Source organism: Nyctereutes procyonoides, unplaced genomic scaffold (assembly GCF_905146905.1).
Source record: "Nyctereutes procyonoides isolate TBG_1078 unplaced genomic scaffold, NYPRO_anot_genome, whole genome shotgun sequence".
NCBI lineage: Eukaryota > Metazoa > Chordata > Mammalia > Carnivora > Canidae > Nyctereutes > Nyctereutes procyonoides.
The window spans coordinates 45,480,048-45,496,208 of record NW_026575047.1 but is presented as its reverse complement, the minus strand read 5'-3'; the positions used below and the strand labels follow the sequence as shown (position 1 = coordinate 45,496,208).

The window sequence follows — 16,161 nt, the reverse complement described above, 5'->3', positions numbered from 1 at the left end:
ATTTCTAGTTCCTTCTGGAGTCTTGTCACCTCATTTCTGAGTTCTAAAACAAACAAAAAAAAAACATAATTGATGTTGTTGTTTTATGTCTTGAACCATTTTATATTTCTTCTGACTTACTTTTAAACAATCATTAGAGTTTTGACCCTTTTATGACTATGACTTTCTGGTATCCCACCACCCATAGGGAAATTTTTCTGCTCCTCATACTCTGTTTTCTTATAGTGACTTTGTATGGGATTAGACCTTCACACTTTTCTGTAGGTCACCTTCGTATATTTTTAAAAACTTCTGTTCTAAAATAATTTTAGATTCACAGAAAAGTTGCAAAAATATGACAGATATTTCCTTTTTATCTTGTACTCAAGTCCCTTTACTGAGTAACATCTAACATTATTCTGATACATTGGTAACATTCCAATTTAAGATGTTCCCAAATTTGCCTGTTCTCATTCCAGAAAATACCTGTTGCCTATTTTTCAGTTCCGCTGACTCGAATTCATCAGATAGCCTCTGTATCACTCTGCTTTTACCCACATATGGGTGTGGCCCCTGTGGCTGTTGGTGGTTTGTTCTACCAGCCTATATTTTGGGGTTTGTTGGGACATTCATCTCTATATTTGTTTTCAGAGTTGTCCATGAGGTTTTCATATTGCTATCAAGTATCCTGTCTGTTTTTACTACATGGCCATTAGACTCTTTCCAAAATCTCCTTAGTTTCTTTGACTGTCATAACTCATCAAAATCTTGTTTTGAGAAAATTATGTCACCAAGAGAAAATTTTGTTTATCTTATGAGTTACTCTCAGGAATGTGAGGGAGAATGAGAGAGAAGGACAACTTCCAGGACTCCCATGTAAGATGGTCTTGTCACAGACAGAAGGGAAACTCAAAGTGAATTATAAAGAAACATACACACCACTTTAAATGTGATCAAAATTAGCTTCACTAGCAGTGGGACACACTAACGTTATGTACCTCCTGATGAGAAGCATGCACCACTTTTGTGGAGTTCTGCCAAAACTTTTTACCTCAATCTAATCTTGAGAAAACACAAAACAAATCTAAACAGAGGGATATTATGTAGAATAACTGCTCTATTCTTCAAAAATTCAAGATTATGGATCACAAAGACAGCCTGAGGAACCATTCTAGATTAAAGGAGACTTATAAAAAGGCATAACAACTAAACACAATGTCTGGTCCTAGGATGCTTCTTGAACCAAAAATTTTCTCCTCTCTCTCTCTCCCTCCCTCCTTTACTTCTGCTTCTGCCTCTTCCCTTCTTTTGTTTTGCTCTAAAGGTTATCACTGAAGACATTAAAAATGAATAAGGTTCATAGATGATACAATAGCATCAATATTAATTTCTTGATTTTGATCATTGTACTGTTGTCCTATAGGAAAATGTTCTCATTCCTAGGATATACACAGTAAAGCACTTAAGAGAAAAAGGGCATAGTATTTGCAACTTACTTTTAAATGGTTCATAAAACAAATAATGTGCATATCACAAAACAATAAAACTCCCAGAAGATAAAAGAAAAATTTGGATGATCTTCAATAAGGTCATACCTTCTCAGATGCAACACCAAAGATAAGATCTGTGAAAGAAATAATTGATAAGTTGGTCTTCATTAAATTAAACACTCCTGCTCTGTGAAAAATGTCAAGAGGATGAGAAGACAAGCCACAGACTGGGAGAAAGTGTTTACAAAAGGTATATCTGATAGAAAACTAGTATCCAAAATATATAAAGAACCCTTAAAACTCATCAATAAGAATATAAACAACCTGATTAAAAAACTGGCCAAAGATCTTAGCAAATACCTCGCCAAAGAAGATGCAGAGGACAAATAAGCATCTGAAAAGATGCCTGAAGTCATATTTCATCAGGGAAAAGAAAATTAAAACAAAATGAGATACCACTAAACTAACATGGCCAAAATTTGGCACCCTGACAACACCAAATGCTATTGAAATTGTAAAACAGCAGGAACTCTCATTCATTGCTGGTGGGAATGCAAAATGGTACAGCTGCTTTGGAAGACAGTCTGATGGTTTCTCACAGAACTAAACATATTCTTATCATACTATCCAGGAATCACACTCTGGTATTTACCCAAAGGGGCTGAAGACTTATGTCCACACAAAAACTTGCACAGAGATGTTTATAGCAGCATTATCATAATTGCCAAAACTTGGGAGCAACTAAGATGTCCTTCTGTAGATGAGTGGATAAACCGTGGTACATCCAGACAATGGAGTGTTATTCAGTGCTAAAAAGAAATGAGCCATCAAGTCATGAAAAGATATGGAGGAATCTTAATTGCATTATTAAAAAGTCAAAGAAGTCAATCCGAAAAGTCTACATATTGTATAATTCCAACTATATGACATTCTGAAAAAGGCAAACTATGGAAACAATTAAAAGATCAGTGATTTCCAGGGACTGAGGGGTTGAGACCAATGAATAGGCAGAGCGCAGAGTATTTTTAGAGCAATCAAAGGGCTCTGTTTGATACCATGATAATGAACACATGTCATTATGTGTTTATCCAAACCCATAGAATGTCCAACACCAAAAGTGAACCATAATGGCAACTTTGGACTTTGGGGGATTACGATCGGTCAATGCAGATTCACCAATTGAAATAAAGGTACCACTCTGGTGAGAAATGATAGTTTGGAAGACTATGTATGTATTGGGGGTAGGGGGTAAATGGAAATTTCTATACATTTCCCTCAAATTTGCTATGAACATAGAAGTGCTCTGAAAAAAAATAAGTCTTCAAAAAATAAGAAGAAGTAGGAGGTATAGGATGGGGAGGAAAAGAAAGAAAGAAGAAAGAAAGAAAGAAAGAAAGAAAGAAAGAAAGAAAGAAAGAAAGAAAGAAAACACAAGTATGTAGCAAAAAATGAAAAAGAAAATATGCTTCAATTTTAACAACTGGGGAATGTAAAGAATAATCATGACTTCATAGTATTATTCTTTTTAAATATTTTATTTATTTATTCATGAGAGACACAGAGAAAGAGAGAGGCAGAGACACAGGCAGAGGGAGAAGCAGGCTCCATGCAGGGAGCCCTATGCGGGACTTGATCCTAGGATTCCAAGAGTGCCCTGGGCCAAAGGAGGCGCCATACCGCTGAGCTACCCAGGGATCCCCATAGTACTATTCTTGTAATTTTTCTGTAAGCCTGAAATTATTTAACAGTACAAAGTATTTTTTAACTATATACCCTTTTGCCTCTAGGAGTTTTCACTGCATCTTCACTCCCATGCTCTGCTAATTCATATTGGACGAGTCTTCAGTTTTGATCCTCATTAATCTGTCTAGAACACCACTGATTCCATGCTTAGGAGCTAGGGATAAGAGACCCTCTACTATGTACCAAGAGATTGGAGAGCAGTTTCCACTGTTGAGTAAAGTTCATAGTAAGACAAAGGAACATGAGTCTTAATTCATGACTATATTTAGAAACCTCTTAGCTTCCTGAAAACTGATTATTGGTGATAATTCTTCAAGTGAACTCCTTTAATCATTTGCCAACATTGGTTGTTGATGGAAAGCTAAATTATCCACTATTAGCAAACTAATAGTTTGCTGGATGGGCTGGATGGGCCCTTATGTCTTACAGAAGAAAAGTAGATATTGGCCTGGGTTTTCTAGATAAACTGAAGTTGTGATACCAGATCTATGTTAAATTAGATGGCATTATTTATCCATTCTGTCCAACATCCTAGCAAGCTTAATGAATGTGGATGGTTCACCCAGAATCTGAAATGGCAAAAAGCAATAGCCCTCCAACAAAATGAATGGACAGCATCGCAGAGCTGGACTACTTCATTTGTCAAAAAGAGGCAATCAACGTTCATAGAAGATACCCAAAGGTTCCATCACCTCCCCATTTTTTCTACATTCAATGAATCTCAACCCTTACCATTCAAGAATCCTTGAGCACTTTCTCGGGTTTCAGTCTTGTGGGTTTTTAGGAGTTTGGGGAGGAAAAAGAATACACTATGACCATATTTGACAGAAGACATAGCTCCCAGCTATCTGCTGCCCAATTTACATCAAAAATCTTGTCAAGATAACTGATATTCATACTGAATGGTTTGATAATCAATCAGATAATCCATTTCTCAGCATAGTTCATGCTTCATCTATAGATTAAGAGAGAGAACCAGAAAGCTAGGTTAATTTGTAGAAACAGTCTAGGCTCTCAGGATTCCTTTTACTAAATCACACACTTAAAGCATGCTTCAGTGTTCCCTGGAAATGCTACAGAATTGGAGTTATTAGAACCAGGATCAATTTTATAATAAAGCTATTGCTTTGCATACATCATGATGCTTGGCTCATATATTATGTAGAGCAATAGATGGTAGCTCTCAGAACAAATGCCAAGAATATGTTACTTTTCTAGGCTAACTGGTATATGTTCTCTGTGTGGTCAAAGGGACCCACACAACTGAAGATGATTCTATTTTGCTTTGACCGCTAGGAAGCTCAAAGCCAAATTTTCAGTTCAACTTGAACAACAATGTAAGTGTCACTGAGGTTGCCTGTATTGAGATCTTACTTATATATTGCTCTCATAAGTCGTCTTTTCATTGGTTGTGATTTTTTAAATTCTTTATGTTTGTCTAAGGGCAGAAAGGAGGGAGGAGCCTGGGGAGGGAGGGAAGGAGGTAACCCATTTGTTGACATGGGATTGGACTGCTCAAGGAAACAAGAATGATCAGTGTTTCCTATTCCCCTGCTTGACGTCACTGGCAAACAAACAGTTGGTAATTTTTAGTAGCACCAAATGCTTCTTAAGAAAATAGGAAGGATCTTTAACACAAGCTACATCACTTGTTTTTGCCAAATCACAACAGCGGGCTTCACCTGCACCAAAGGGAAAGTTTTAAATTAGATGACCAGGACAGGGGACCTTGGTCAAAGAGACAGGTGAGTTGTTCAGCTCCAAGCAGAAGTAGTTGTGAAGCTCTTTATTTGGCATGTTTGAGAGACAAGTCATGGAAGCAAATTAACCTTTTGCTCCTTCTTAATTCTTAAGCTACCAGCTCACACACAAGCCATGGAGAGTGAGACAGCAACAGATCATGCTGCCTGCCGAATAGGGATCATCTTGAAGCTGCCTTCATCCACCACTCAGAGGGGATCTGGAATATGACAAGTGCCTGGGCTCCTACCCTGCTGTGTGGTTGTCCTTCTGGGACCATCTCTGCAGTGTCCTTGCAAGTTTAAGTAAAAGCAACAGAACCCAAGTAGAGCATACTAAAACATAGACTTAGAAACATATAGGGTAAATGAAACATTAGTAGGCTCCTGAGGGACATAAACAGAATAAATAGCATGCATTTTCTTTTTTCTCCTACTTTTTTTCCCCCCCACAGAGCTGGGGTTGAGATGGGCATGAAAATCCCCACGGAATTCGAATAATATCCCTTTGCATGTAGGATTTCATGGGAACATTCCCACAGTTGTTCGGGTTCTAGCCAGATTATGAACTAGCTAATAAATTATACTTGAAAAAAAAGAAAGAAAGAAGAGCGCCAGTTCCCGGGTACAGTGCTACCATTTTGCAAAGGCAGCCCCAGCTGCAGGATGCAAAAGCCAGGAGGGTTCGACCAACAACAATGCTATTCCCCGGGGTCTGCATTTGCTTGTTCCTTCAGCTGGTGTGTTATCTTCCTCAGACAGGAACATAAATAAATGTTGCCTCAGACAGGAACTGCAGCATCAAAAATAAAAGCTGCGTATTTGAAATTAATTGTTTTCTGGCACAGTTCCGTAAAAAAATGACATGCTTTCAGCTGAAGCACTTCCATGTAAAGCCAATTAAGTAAGAGAAGCAACAAATGGGCTGCGGTCAGTGAAGGATGTTGGCTATTGTTCAGCAATGAGGCAGGCCGTTCTGGTCACCATCTGTGGAAGCAAGTGAGGACACCATTTTCATTAAAGGTTGTCAGAACCTGCTGGAATCAGATAACAGATGGAAGGAAATTAGACCTTCAGAAGAAACCCTTCCCTTTCTTATAGTCCTGTCCCCTTTATGCCTCAGTCACCTCCATTCTTAACAAATCCTATTCTTGGGGTGAAGAATTGACCATTTGACGAATAGGTAGACCTTGGTGTGAAGGCGCATTGGGGCTTATTCTGCCCAGGGATGGTGATCACTAAGCCAGATTGTAACAGCTTCATTGAAGTCTAATTTGCATAATGTAAAATTCATTCATTTTAAATTGTACGTTCAATCATTGTAACATCACCACAGACTAGTTTTAGGATATTTCCATTAGACCCCAAAGATCACCTGTGCCTTTTTATGGTTAGTGGATCCCTGTCCCTCACCCCACCAGGGCCAGGCAACCACTCACGGACTCCCCGTATCTAAATATTTGTGAGATGTTTTATACAAATGAAATCATGCCGGTAAGGAAAGGAGCAAATACCCACTGTGCCAGGTAAAAATATCAAACCTCTAAAAGATTTCTCCTCTCTTTTCTCCTAGAATTGTTATGGATTTCATTACTTAATTGTTATGGATTTCACACTTAAATCTTTGATCCATTTCAAAATTTATCCAGAGTAAAGTTTCATCTTTACTTTTTTGAAGATGATGATTCAGTTCTTTCAATTCCAGTCTGTATACAGCCCACAATTTCCCCACTCATTTGAGATGCTACCTGTATTAAATAGTAAATTCTTACAAGTTTTTGCTTTTCGTTTCCTATTGTATTCTAGTTTTTTCCATTCCACCTATGACTTCCTATACCATTACCACACCTTCAAAATTACTTTCATATCTGATAGGAGCTAGACTCTACTGTTTGTTCTTATTTTTTGAAAAACATTCCATGCCACTTTTGATTGCCTGTTCTTTCCCAACAAACTTTAAGTTTATCTTTGATGGGAAAGACCTTTATAAATCCAACTCAAAACGCAGCAACAATTAAAAGATTGGCAAATTTGTCTACATGATAGTAAGTTCTTCTGAATGACAAACCAAAAGAAGCATGTAAAAATCTATAAGGGGAGTCAAAAGACAAATGACCAACTGGGAAACAAATATTTGCAACTCGTATCATAGGTAATGGGTTAATTTCCCTAAAGTATAAGAAATGTCTAGAAATAAAAAGACCAACAGCTCAAGAGACATAGGCAAAATATATCTATAACTCACAGGAAAGGGCTGCTGATAACTCACTCTACATTTCTTACCTGGAAGTGGCTCTATGAGTGAGAATAGTAAACAAACTCAACACACTTTGGAGGAACACTTGTCCCCAAATTAAAACTGGGATTTGGAAGAAAAATGCTTCAAAAAGCAAGTAAAAAAGACAATATTAGTACTCTGGGGGCTCTCAGTAGTTATTGAAGCAAACACATGAAGACCACTAGGGAAATCCATGAGTCATGAAAAGAATCAGTAGTATCTCAAAATGGGGAATTAAGAAGGGGAAGTTATAGACTGGTTTTAAGATAGTTATTAATCGGGATCCCTGGGTGGCGCAGCGGTTTGGCGCCTGCCTTTGGCCCAGGGCGCGATCCTGGAGACCCGGGATCGAATCCCATGTCGGGCTCCCGGTGCATGGAGCCTGCTTCTTCCTCTGCCTATGTCTCTGCCTCTCTCTCTCTCTGTGTGTGACTATCATAAATCAAAAAAAAAAAAGATAGTTATTAATCAAGCCGGGGCAGGGACTGATCAGAACCTATAAATTAAACCAATTTCTGGCACTGCCAGTGATCTTATCTTTGGAACACATAGGTCCATACTGAGTTACTGGGAAAGCACTTTTTTGTGGTCTAATCACAGAACACACTGGTCTGAAGGACCCAGTATTTGAACAACTTGAATTTTAATAGTTTTTGTTGCACATTATTGTTTAAGACATTTTATCTGTTTTGTTAGTTATAGAACAGTATTATGAGTTGTGATTTTTTTCTGTATTTTTTCTCATGGTTTATATAGCACTTTGATATCCACCATAACTAATCCATTAGGTATGTGCTGTAATATTCATTTTATTGATGAGGAAACTGATGTGCTATGATTTTAAGTATTTTGTCTAAATTCCCACAGTTATTAAGTGGCAGAACTGAGTTTCAGAATCAAGTCTGTCTAACTGCAAAGACTGGGCTTTGAATATCTACTTATATGTCTCTAAATCAGGGATTCTGTACTTGGTGTGCATAAAATAACTTCGAGAGGATTCATAACTCCTGCCTACTGTGGGGAGAGAGAAGAAAATGCATCTGATTTTCAATGGGTAGGTAGATGAGCCAACAAGATAAGTTAGAATTTTTATCCCTAAAGGAATTATCTCCTTAAACCAAGGACATTTCAGTCCCACATTAAGGTGGTGAGAGGACATCTATTTTAAAAACAAAATGGGCAGGGTGACCTCTTTCAGAGCCATTACATGGATTGAGTTACTCATCTGTAGCTTCTCTGGAATTAAAATAAAGAGCTAAAAGGAAGCAAACAATTACCTTGGATTGAGAATCCATGGAAAAGAGAATCCATAAGTTCTCTCTAGCCAGTGCAATTGTCTTGGAAAGTCAAGCAGTGCATCTGAAAGTCATCAAGTGCCTCATGTCCATTTCTTCCAGACAGATCCAAGAAGAAAGTGATTCAAAAGGATAAGTCTATTCTCAACACACTACATGCAAATTTGAAATAGAAATTAAACTCTCAGTTTCTTTCCAACACGATGTCATCCCAGAGGGTTTTAAAATAAAAAATGGAAGTTTGAAGTATAGCGTAATAGGTAAGTTTGTTTTCTCAAGAACAAGAAAACTTACTTTGATTCATTTGTTCTTGAGACTGGTTTTCCAAGCACCAATAATGAAGGAGTTTGGAAATTAACAAGACATGATCATTCTTTAAAAAAAAAAAAAAAACAGAAAACAAAACAAAACACCTCTGTGAGTTTCTTCCTTATGACTTGTTGCAAACTATGCCCTCCAAAACAAAGTGAATAAAATTTCTTTGGGAGTAAGATTATAAGCAAACAGTAGCAGCAAAAATCCCTCTACAGACACAAGGATTTAGCAACATCTTTTGAAAAGACACAAGAGACAAAACAAGCAAAATGAATTGTCTCTGCTTTGTGGAGCCTGACAATTCCTTCTTCTTGAAAACTTCACATTAGGCATTTTTTTGGATGCTTATCTTTTTTTAAATATGCTTATACTATTGCAGGCAACCTACAGCTGTTATGCACATTTCTGAATAAACATTAATTTATAATAAGGTATTGTTTGTCACAGAAGACAAGGGGGGAAATTGAACTCTTTTCTGTCCATCTGGACATGGTGAGCAGCTGGTTAAAATCAGGGATCTGACGTATTTCATTTTCTAAGTATCTCACCACCTTAACACACCAGCCCAGCCATAGCTGTCCCCTGGAATACATGTTGGTCTCTATCATTTAAACTTCCCCATAATTCTGGGGAACCCATCTGGCTGAGGGTTTGTCCTAACCCTTGGAAGTTTTGCCTTCTGTGAAACAAGTGTCTGAGAATTCATGAGAAGAGACTCTGTGCCATACTAGGGCAGAGGTTTCTCAATAGTCAGAGTCTGAAATTAACCATAACCAGACTGCATGCATGCCTGAAGTCAAATTATTCATATTACAGGAGAAACACAACAGCAAATTTGTGGCTGAGAAAGATTGCCTAGATCACGCCTGTGGAAAAACCATTAAAACACATAAGAGACAAACAAACAGAAAAGGCAAACACAAGTGTGCTTTATACCTCTCTGAGTGTCCAACTGGTGGAAGGTCACATCCAGATTATATGCCACTGAGAAATTCTGAAGTGGATCTTCACCAAAAGCTTTCCATGAGAGACAAAAAATGAACCAGTAACTTTAGAAATGTGCAAATGTATATCAAGTTGAGAACATGCTAAATCTTGCCAGAGGAAAACCATCAAATTGAACATATGCCTTGTCCCAAAGCTTTATGATCTTAGCTCATTTATTTTACTCTATTGTTGCACTAATATACATAATTTACATCTTCCCTAGACCCACTAGCCAAAAGGTGATAAAATTAGTGAATCTGGACATAAGGAATAGTCACTAGGTTGCTTCCCTCACCATTAAATTACATTGTTATTCCATAAATTCTAAGTATTCAGACTTTAAGGTCACTTATTCATGGTCATTATGGGCTTCCAGGTTTACTATTTTTTCACACTAAGTTTGTGGTCCATGAAGTTATAGGGCACCATAAAATAATTAATAATCTTAGCCACAGAGACCACAATCATACAAATATGACGAGACTTTGTAATTCTAGGAAGAATTATTAGATTATCATTCCAAGACTAGTTTACCAACTTCTATCAAGTATTAGAGTGAAAATAAAATCTCAGGGCATCACCCAGATTTAAGATCAAACCAAAAATAGACCAGGCCTAGGTCATAACAGACCATAATTGGATCATGATAATGGTCCAATAACCTAACTGCCGAACAGGAAGTTTAAATTTTGTATGTAGGAAATTTACATCATCCAAGACCTCTAAAATAATTCATAAGCAATTCCTAGCATTCAATCAAATATTACTAAGCATGATAGGAACAACTGAACAAAACAGACAATAGAAACAGACTTATAAGTGATAGAGTGATTATAATCATTTGACATGGGAAGACTTTTTTTTAAGATCTTATTTATTTATTTATTTATGAGAGACAGAGAGAACGAGAGAGAGGCAGAGGGAGAAGCAGGGAGCCTGACGTGGGAATCGATCCGAGGTCTCCAGGATCACACCTCGGGCTGAAGGTGGCGCTAAACCACTGAGCCACCGGGGCTGCCCAAGAAAGACATTTTTTTTAAAAAAGGAACTATAATAGATAAGTTAAGAAAGTGGAGAAATAAATGCAGAATTTTACCAGGGAACCGAAATCTATAAAAAGAATCCAAAAGAAATTTCAGAACTGAGAAAATTATTTACTGAAATTAAGAGCTCAGAAAGTGGGTTTAGCAGCAGAACAAAGAACTAGTGAGTTGGAAAATAAATCAGTAGATAAATTAGATTGAAATACAGAGAGAGAAAAAGTGAAACATTCAGAAAATAGTACTAAAAAATATATGGGACATAGTAAAAATTTCTAGTGTACATATAATTAAAGAACCCAAGAAAATGGAGGATAATTAGGTAGCATTTAATAGATAACAGGCAAGAAATTTCTAAAATAGACATAAGACTTCAAGTGGTAGATTCAGTCAACTCCAGAAAACAAAACAGGATGAATTCAAAGACAACCAAACCTAGGAACTTTGTAATAAAAGCTCTCAAACCAAAGACAAACAGAAAATCCCAAAAGCAGCCTAATTACATGTTTCTACCAAAAAATGTACAGATATCATCAAACTAAAGAATTGAACTTTAGAATTGTCTTTAATAGCATGAAAAACAAAATTAGAGTACCTCATTTTTTCAGGTGTTCAATAATTCTAAATTATTTCTTTAGGCCTATTATGGCCTTTTAGTTTGTATTTGTGTGTATATGAGTTTTCACACTTGGGATATGTGGTATCTAAAAATCTCACCTCAGAATCCATAAGGAATACAAATACAGACAGATATTGTTACCAGCCAGTATAGTACAGTAAGACAAAGAAATAAATTATAAAAATCTGAAAGATTGAGATTATTGATTATATACGTGTGTATATACATATCATATAGATGATATACATATAAATCTTATATATAAAATCATATATAAATAATAAATATTATATATTATATCTAATGGCAGATTGTTAAACAATCTACTGACAAATTATTAGAAAAAATTATAGTGGATAAGATTAAAATACAAGTGATATACGATATCACTTATACAATACAAACTTATACAATACAATACAAACTTATATAATATACAAACTGATCAAATAACAACAAAATTTTTGTGAGGTTTGACAAACTGATCCTAAAATTGATATGAAAAAGCAAAGGCTGGGCACCTGGGTGGCTCAATGGTTGAGTGTCTTCCTTTAGCTCAGGTCATGATCCTGGGGTCCTGAGATTGAGTCCTGCACAAGGCTCCTCACAGGGAACCTGCTTCTCCCTCTGTCTTTGTTTCTGTGTCTCTCTCTGTGTGTCTCTCATGAACAGATAAATCTTAAAAAAAAAAAAAAAAGAAAGAAAGAAAAAGAAAAATCAAAGGCCAAATATAACCAAGACAATTTTACAGAGGAAATACAATATGTAGGAATCTGATAATCCAATCTTAATTCATACTGCAAAGTATAATGATCTAAATATGTGCCATGAAAAAATTAAATATGAAAAAATAGATAGTATTAAAAGAAACACACACACACATTAAAATTTGATATATAATTGAAATTAAATCATGAGAGGTGCCTGGGTGGGTCAGGTCATGATCTCAGGGTCTTGAGATTAAGCCATGTTAGGCCCCTCACTTAGCAGGGAGTCTACTTGAGAGTCTCTCCTTTCCTCTCCCTCTGCCTCTCCTCCCACCTGTCTCTCTCTCTAATAAATATATAAATTTTTTTTAATTTTAAAAATTAAAAAATAAAATTAAAAAATTGTGGAAAAATAACCAAAAAATATGGAGACATACATGTGTATGTAACACACACATAAACACACACATGCACAAGCATATGCTCATAATTTAAACAAAGCACTTTATTCGCAAGAAGGCAAAAAAAAAAAAAAACCAACCCAATTCTTCAAAACCAAATATGTAGAACAGGCAGAAATCCAAAGGGCTAGCAATTTCTGAAGTTAGCTCTTATCCTGGATTCATTGACCTTGATGAGTCATAGTTTTTATCTCCACTAATATGCAGCATGGACAACAGGAGACTAAGCCCAGGTTTTCCTGAATATTGGCCATCAACTACAAAATGCCTGTATAAATGTGGGATTCCTAAGGCCTATTCCCCCAGTGTTTAGGTGAACAGGGGAAAAGGTCATAAAGCAAAGAGGAGAGCAAGAAATTTGCCAAATCCTAAGTAGGTGTTGGGTAAAAAAGGGGAAAAATTCCTGTGAGGGTTTGTAAACCTAAGTCAGACTTTATTGGAATTTGAGGCAGAATTACACTCTATGCAAACCCCTTCAGCCAAGAATTTGTATTAAAGTTGTCCTTGATTGTTACTGCTTCATGTATCCACAAAAAAGAGAGTACAATTCTTCTCTGGAGGAGACAATGTCAACGCAAAATTAAGTAAGAATACACTAAGAACAAGAATAACCGTATAAAGAACAACCTAAGAGTTTTCAATTATCAGACCTAGATTTAAAAATTTATGTGCTTAGTTTGTTTCAAGCAATTGAAGGGACTGAGATATATTTAAATAAACGTGGAAACAAACATGACACTCCAAAACATGTCAAGATAATTTCAAAGTAATTAAGTCATTCTAAGAAGAAAATATTGACTTTGCCTGAAGATATAAGAAACAGAAGTTAATGGAACTATAGAGAGAACTGATAAATCCCTCAATAGAGTAGAAGAAGATAATCAAAACCACAATAATATATCTCACACCTGTCAAAATGATACTACCAAAAAAAGGGGGGGCAGTAGATACTGATGCGGCTATGGAGAAATTGGGACACTTGTATCCTGTTGGTGGGGCTGCAAGATTTAGTATAGTCATTATGGAAAACAGTATGGGGCACCTGAGTGGCTCAGCAGTTGAGCCTCTCCCTCTGCCTCAGGGCATAATCCCAGGGTCCTGGGATCAAGTCCCGCATCAGCCTGCGTGTCCCTCTGCCTATATCTCTGCCTCTCCCTGTGTGTTTCTCATGAATAAATAAATAAAATCTTCAAAAAAAGAGGTTCCTCAAAAAATTGAAAACAGAGCTACTATATGATCCAGCCATCCCACTTCTGCATATTTATCTAAAAGACTGAAATCAGCACTCCCATGTTCACTGAAGCACTAGTCACAATAGCCAAGTTGTGGAAACAAACTAAATGTCCATGGACAGATAAATGGATAAAGGAAGTGTGTTATATACATACAGTGGGTACTTTTAGTCTTAAAAATAAAAAAAGGAAAGGCTGCAATATACAACATGGAGAAATGTTGAGGACATTACGCTAAGTAAAATAAGCCAATCACAGAAAGACAAATACTTTTTGTCTGATTCCACAGATACAAGATTTCTAAAATATTTGAATTCATGGCATCAAGGAGTGGAATGGTGTTTCTCAAGGACTGGGGGAGGAGGGGTTGGGAAGTTCCTAATCAATAGGCATAAAGTTTTGGTTAAGCAAGAAGAATAAGCTCTGGAGGCCTGATGTACAATATTGTACCTATGGTCAACAATACTGTATCATACATTTAAAAATTTATGAGAAGGGTAGATCTCATGCTACGAGTTCTTACCATAATAAAATTAAATCTAAAAAGAAAGATATATATATATATATGTATGTATATATATATATGTCAGTAATTTATCAATCAATCAATCAGGTTATCAATCAGACAATAGAACATTGCACCCTACAATTGGAGGATAAATATTGTATTAAAGCACAAATTGATGATTTATAAGAATTGACCATGTTTCAAACATAAATTAACTCTGAAAAGAATTTCTTAAAATGCCATACAGATGACATTCTCTATCATCCACTTAAGTTAAAATCAGTAACAACATAATGACTAGAAAAATGTATGCATAGAAAAATAAAGAATATGCTTTCAAATAAGTCATGGGTCAAGAAACAAAAGTATGAACTTGAAGAATATTTATGATTAAATAACAATAGAAATAGTACATTTCAAAACTTGAGATCCAGATCTGGCAGGATATATTGAGGAACTTGTAGGCCAATTTTTCATATGTACTTGGTCTATTTCTGGACTTTTTATAGTAGGTCGTTGGTCTATTTATGTGCCAAAACCATATAATTAAAATATCTTGTAAGAGTAGCCCCTCCCTAATATTCATCTCTTCTCATAGCTTCCCCCCCACCCCGCCCCGGCTATACTTGCTTATTTTTTTCCATATGAACTTTATTATTATCTTCAGGAAAAAGGTTTTTTATTGAAATTATATTAAATTTATATATTAACATAGGGAGAATTGACATATTTATGATATCTTTCCACTTGCTCACGTCAACTTGCATCATGATTATAGAATGGCATTTGGGCAGCCCGGGTGGCTTAGCGGTTTAGCGCTGCCTGCAGCCCAGGGCGTGATCCTGGAGACCCTGGATCGAGTCCCGCGTCAGGCTCCCTGCATGAAGCCTGCTTCTCCCTCTGCCTGTGCCTCTGCCTCTCTCTCTCTCTCTTTCTCTCTCTCTCTCTCTCTGCATCTTTATGAATAAATAAATAAAATCTTAAAAAAAAAAGAATGGCATTTGATCCTGAGATGATTTTCTCTTCTTTGTTAAAAAACAGCTTTTATTCCTGGAGGCCATTGATCATTTTTCCAGGTATATGGTAGATTCTTTTAATACATTCATCCATGGCCTTTTTGTTTAAGATTTTATTTATTTATTCATGAGAGCCACACAGAGAGAGGCAGAGACATAGGCAGAGGGAGAAGCAGGCTCCCTGATGCAGGACTCGATCCCAGGACCCTAGAATCATGATGAGCAGAAAGCAGATACTCAACCACTGATCCAGCCATGTGTCCCCATGACCTTTTTTTTTTAAGGAAAGATTTCTTGAATTCTAAATCTGAATGTTAGGCCTATCTCTTCGCTTTATTTTTCTTTTACAAATATACCTATTATAATCATGTTGGACCCTTTTGCCTGGATTTTCCATTCATCTGCCTGCCTGTGATACCTTTTTGATTTTTTTAATGAAAAAACTGTATGGAAAACAAATATGAAATTCAATTCCAGCTGCAACAATTAATGTAAATTTATTGGTGTCTATTATCCCTCCTACATTCACATTGCTATTCGTTTTTCTATATATATTAATTGAGGTAGAATTTATTTACTATAAAATGTACAGACCTGAAATATACAGGTCAATAAAGACATATATCACAGTGACCCATAGGCATGTTAAGATATAACATATTTCCTTCACATAGAAACTTTCCTAATGCTTCTCAATCTCCCAGAAGCAGCAGAATGGTATTGGCATTCCTAGTATATAGAATCATACATCA

General features: G+C 36.3%; 1 long non-coding RNA gene across 1 annotated transcript; it reads right to left on the bottom strand.

The window, feature by feature from the left end:
- Window positions 1-4,176: 4,176 nt before the first annotated feature.
- LOC129510425 (uncharacterized) lies at window positions 4,177-12,154 on the bottom strand. The gene is made up of 4 exons (XR_008664588.1): window positions 12,007-12,154; window positions 9,776-9,856; window positions 8,507-8,619; window positions 4,177-5,938 (listed from the first exon to the last, which is right to left on the bottom strand). It is a non-coding gene; the product is annotated as an uncharacterized LOC129510425 (long non-coding RNA).
- Window positions 12,155-16,161: the final 4,007 nt, after the last annotated feature.